The following is a 6,000-nucleotide window of genomic DNA, read 5'->3' as shown; positions in this document are numbered from 1 at the left end:
AATAAAAACACATATAAAGACATTTCTTTTGTTACCATGTATGAAGTGAAAGATCCTCTAAATTACTTGGATATTAATGATAATAAAAACACATATAAAGACATTTGTTTTGTTACATGTATCAAGTGAAACATCCTCGAGATAACTTAGACATTAATATCATTAATTAATGTGGAGAGAATTTCACTTCAAAAAAGTTTACTTCCCTCTGAAACTTAATAAATTTGAAATTATGATACATTGAAAATTATTTATTTTTATCCAATGTGCTAATTTCATCGAATTTATCTAAATTTATAATCTCATCTTCAATTTATATTTATATAAATTTATAACCTCACAATGATGACGACAAAACAATCCACGATACAAAGAGAAACTCACACTCAATCTTTTAAAGGAAGAAAGAGTGAGATTTACGAAAGGAAATCTCAAAACCCTACCGTCCACAACTAGGCATCTCAACGCCTTGCTTCGATCATTCAATTCCATAATCACGACCATGGGCGGTGGCCGCCCACCGCCTCTGCAAGCGTACCACCGCAGAATGTACGCATAGAAACCACGTAGGCCCTTTCTTGGACTTTGCCCACTTCATCCGAAGCCGGTGACCGCCCACCGTTCAATCCTAAAATGCAGGCACAGCTGATACAGACACCTTTCTTGTACCCTCTCGCCCATTCTCGTCATGAGCAGCGGATTAAGATTATCTTCCTCCGAGACCTCCTCGAAGGAGAACAACATCGCGTGTGATATTTATGAGCGTTTTTCCACGAAAGTTCGGGATTGCAGTTACCATATTCGCAGTTCGGGAAAATGTAATATCTGAAGTTTCTCATTAGTAAATACGAATTCGTTCAATATATAAACTGAAAAGTATGTGGATAAATCTATTTCATAGATTAAGGTTTCAGCAATCTCAATAATATATTTATTCTTCCTCTATACAATATTAACTATGCTATTCTTACATTTCTATATTTTCATATTTTCAAAGGAATTACTTTTAATCTCTATAAATGATTCCCACCCAACTTCTTTCTGCCACGAAAAAAACTAACATTAAAAGATCGGCTTTTCGAAATGGTGCCAACTTTTTGGGAGGGTCCAACTCACCACCAAAAGAACTTTTGAGGAAGGGTCAAAACCACCCCCAAAGGAACTTTTAAGTCAATTCCATCTTGTTCTTCGCTTCCTTGCAAAAGGAAAAAAACTTTATGGAGGTAGGTTGACCTCCTGCATGTGCATATTCCTCCCAATCTAATTTGTAAGCACCGCATTGAACCCCTGTAAACTTGCTAAATACTTCATTAATCTTCACAAATATATATATAGGTTTGAGAAGTCATTAATGAAAGAGGGACGAATAGGTCCAAGCACCGCATTGAACCCCTATAAAGTTACTAAATACTTCATTAATATTCGCAATATATATAGGTTTGAGAAGTCATTAATGAAAGAGAGACAATTAGGTCCACATGCATCTAAATGGACCAATTCTAAAATATCTTTCTATCTATACTCACTATATGGAAAAGTAGTTTTCGCATGATGTGCACTCTATTTTTAAGGATAAACTACTTTAATGACATTCACTGCACAAAAATCAAAGTGTTAAAAGACAAATAAGTTTTTTAATAAGAATTTTATAGAAGAATCGTTGGATTTGCAAAATTGGTATTTTATTATCAAAGGGATTCAATGCTCTTAGAAATTCCTATCTATCGGTCAGATTGGGCTGTAAAATGGGTCTTCCTAAAAAAAGATTGAATGCCCTCAAAATCTCTTATCACATCCAGAGTGGGTTGTGTAATTTCAACAATTGATATCTGTGATTACATAAATTTTTGATTTTTTATATGTGGGAAAAGACGTAACTCTACTAATTCATAAACTCATAACCTCTCAATAATAGAGATGCTTAATAATGAGACTCAATAAATTGAGCTAACCCTTAGAGACACATCCTATAATTTACATATTAAATCATAAACCTTATATATTTCAAATAAAAATAATTTGTGTAACATCTTTCTTATTTTATTCTTGAAAAAAAAATCAAATAACTTAAATCCCAACAAAGTTACCTCTCTTAGCTGAAAAAGGGAAAGTAAAACTTAATCTGAATAAATGAATGTTGAAAAATAAAACTAAACCTTTTTTTTTCAAAAATATATCAATAAATATTTTATAAAATTGACAGAATGACTAGAAAATAAGAATTAAACATTTTATTAAATTAAAATTTTTTACTAGAAAATAGAAGTTATCTCAAAAATCCCCAAAAAAATTATATTTAGGCCGATAGGCCTTTCTTTGAAAGAGACTTTCATCGTCCTTTTCATTCTAAGGTTGACACCTGGCATTTTTTTCAACAACAACCAAATTGACATTTTGGTATTTTGCATCTTACAGTTTCGCATTTGTTAATGCCACTGTGTGTGCTGTTAATACGTGTATGCCCAACCTGCGTGTGGTGCGGTGAACGTTTGCCCAAGCTGCGTGCATGCTCCTCTCTGGACGATCTCCAGGATTAGTACCTAAGGAATCAAACCCAACTCCAACGTGATTGAGACCGAAAATTTGTGGAAGGTGAGGGAGTTGTCGCGCGCCTGGCGCGATGAGACAAATCAACGATGAGCAGAACTATTCCACCTCATTGACATGTGTTTAACTGTATTCGTCATGGTCTTCAGTTACGACCGAACGAAATGATGGGCATTTTAGTTATGGGCAGAGAGTTTGAAAACAAAATCTACTAGGCTTTTCTTTGCGATTCTTCTTCTTCTGCTCGGGGTCTCTTTGGTGAAATTGTCAACGTAGGAGGAGAGCTGAGGGTAGGGCTCGGCTCGGTTTGGCAAGTGTTATCTCAGAGTTTTTCTTTTTCCTTTCTGCGTCTTCAGACTCGGGCTTGGAAAATGGCGTCACAGGACAACTCAAAAATGCAAGAGGAAGGGAGTGGGAGACAAGTGTTGGAAGGGCCCATTCACTACTAGAACAACTGCCTTCGTTCTCACAACCACCTGGTTTAGAAGAAGTTCAGTGAAACTTTCTCGACAATTTGATAAATTGACCGGATTCAATGCTTCCTGGTATTCACATCATGCATTTGTCATGATTTACCTGCTTCTCATTGTCATTCCATTCACCTTTTCTTCGTGCGAGATTGGAGGGAGAAAACCATAAGGACATTTCAACTTGTTTTCTGTTAATTCTAAACTACATGTCTAACTTCGAAGTAAAATGCCTCGAAATTTATTCCCTAAAAGATTGAAAGTAAGAAATGAATATCTAATTTCGTTCTAAAATGCTTGAGAATTTAGCTTAAATGAAAAGAAACATAGACAATTTGCTTCAGAATTTGATGATGTTTATCCTCTCAGAAAATTCAGGGCTTAATTTTTGACGTGATTTGAACGTGCAGATTTGGATGTATATTGTTGTTCAGGTGCTTTTATATTGCGGCGAGCGCACACTGAGAGCATTCAGAGCAGGGAATTATACTGTCAATATTGTCAAGGTCATGTAATTTCTACTTCAGATATGCAATTTTCTTGTATTATCTGTATCTTGAAATCCTTTGCAAGCGCAATCAACATATCTGCTTTATTTATTTTGCAGGTGGTAGTTTATCGCAGAAACGTCCTGGCTTTGCATATGTCAAAACCTACAGGCTTCGAGTACAAGAGTGGAATATATTTATTTCTCCAGTGCCCCAAGATCTCGCCTTTCGAATGGTAATTTTAGAACATACATTAGAATTTCAATTGATAAGATCTTTTAGTGTTTCTTCCACGATTCTTACATTTTTTTTTCTGAACTTTCTACATGCAAGAATCCATTCTCGATCACCTCTGCTCCTGATGATGAACACATTAGCGTGCATATTAGAATAGTTGGAGATTGGACACAGGAGATGAAAAGAGTTTTCTCGCAGGTGATTACTATTTTATTTCCTTTAGCTTTAAGATGAAGTTTCTTTGTCGGCCGTAAGTTCTAATCACAGATCTTTGCAGACAATAGAGGCCCCTACAGCTGGAAAAAACGGACTTCTAAGAGCGGAGCGTGAAGTTTCTTTGTTGGCTGTAAGTTCTAATCATAGATCTTTGAAAGAAAATGGAGGGAAAAAGCGAACTTCTGAGAGCGGAGCGTGAAGTTTCTTTGTCGGCTGTAAGTTCTAATCACATATCTTTGAAAGACAATGGAGGTTCCGACACAAAATTACAAGAAATATGATGTGCTTTTGTTGATAGGGCTCGAAATTGGCGCTACTCCCTTCATAAGCATTCTCAAAGACATGTTAAATCACATGAAAATCGCAAATTCTGCTTCCAAAAGGAAAAGGAAGGACCGGGGTCTCACGAACACTTATTTCTACTGGGTCACAAGGGAGCAAGGCTCCTTCGACTGGTTCAAGGGGGTCATGAACGAAATAGCAGAGATGGACGACAAGGTTATATAAACGAATACCAAACTTTGCCGAATTGAAAAATATAAACGAATGTTGGATGTTTGTGAATCGAGGCTGCTATTGAAATGCACAACTATCTCACGAGCGTTTATGAATAAGGCGATGTCAGGTTGGCTTTAATTAAAATGGTGTAAGCTCTGAATCATGCCAAGGCTGGAGTCGACATTCTCTCAGGAACCAGGGTACATATATATATATATATATATATATATATATATATATATATATATATATATATATATATATATATATATTTTATTTTTTTTTCCATTATCGCTGTAGTATTACATTACCTGGGGGCTATAGGAAGCCATTTTTTGAAACACCCGCTGGTCTGCAGGTCAAGACTCATTTTGCTAGTCCAAATTGGAAATAGGTTTTCTCAAAAGTTGCTTCTGCTAATAAAGACAAAGACGCCAGAATTGGTAAGTCAAGCTTTCAAAATTTCTGACAAACATAGGGAATTATGGCTCCTTTGAGAATCACCTACTTATATTAACGTTGGTTGAATGCAAGGGTTTTCTGTTGCGGGCCTCTAATTTTGGCCAAGGAGCTAAGAGCCATCACCAAAGATTACAACCACAAAATGAACACTAAATTCGAGTTCCATAAAGAAAATTTCTAACACATGCAAGCTGTTTACATTATTTCAACTTACAGGGCTATTATATTCTAATTTTTAGTAAAAGAAAGGTAAGATTTGATTTCATAGGCAACCATTTGATAGTTGGACGTGAAAGAAAGCACACAACACACACCTTCCTGTCTTTTTCATCAAGATAGCAAGACAAACTATGATATAAGTTTGACTGAGTAGACTCCAGAATTAGAGACCTATCCTTATTTCCACCATTAGCCATTGTCTGTAACAAGAAATAATAGATATGCATTGTAGATAGATGGAAATGGTATTGCAAAATATAATGCTCATACAATTTGCACTGTATAAGCAGGGGAAGATTCCATCTGATCTGAAATGTTTCTAGGTCCTCGTATTCGCAGTCAAAAGGTCTCGAAAATTATATAAAACTATAATTTAAATTATATTATTATTATTATTATTAGAGATAATTTAAATAGGAAATAATAAATATTAAAATTGATAATCATTTTAATATTTTATTATTATTATTACTTTATTTGTATTAATATGTTTTTAAAAGTGAGTTTCTGTCATTTATGATTTACAATTTTTTTTTTTTTGAGAAATTATATAGACATTTTTTAGGTTAATTGGTTTTGAACCACTAATTGTGGTTCATAGTCATTTATGTGATTTATTTAAAAGCTTTTATATGATATTTTTTAATTAAATATTATTTCAATTTTTAGTTTTTAAATTTGATTGATTTTAGCTTATAATTTACTTTATCTCTATTAATATTTATATTCAACTTTTAATCTTTCAACTCCATGCACACCTCAAGTAGTATTTAACTTTTAGTTTTTCAATCTTTTCATCATCTCATCAATCTTCAACTTAATTTTGATTCTTCATTTTTATGTACATGTTTGTTTGGCTTCCTCCT

General features: G+C 34.2%; 1 pseudogene; it reads left to right on the top strand.

Annotated features, from left to right (window-relative positions):
• Positions 1–502: 502 nt before the first annotated feature.
• LOC149224451 (respiratory burst oxidase homolog protein F-like) lies at positions 503–5,096 on the top strand (annotated as a pseudogene).
• The last annotated feature ends 904 nt before the right edge of the window (positions 5,097–6,000 follow it).

Source organism: Pinus tabuliformis, chromosome Q, assembly GCF_031772625.1.
Source record: "Pinus tabuliformis cultivar Carrire ecotype Pingquan chromosome Q, CPIR1, whole genome shotgun sequence".
Lineage (NCBI taxonomy): Eukaryota > Viridiplantae > Streptophyta > Pinopsida > Pinales > Pinaceae > Pinus > Pinus tabuliformis.
The sequence above is the reverse complement of the archived record's forward strand: the minus strand, read 5'-3'. Positions and strand labels throughout refer to the sequence as shown.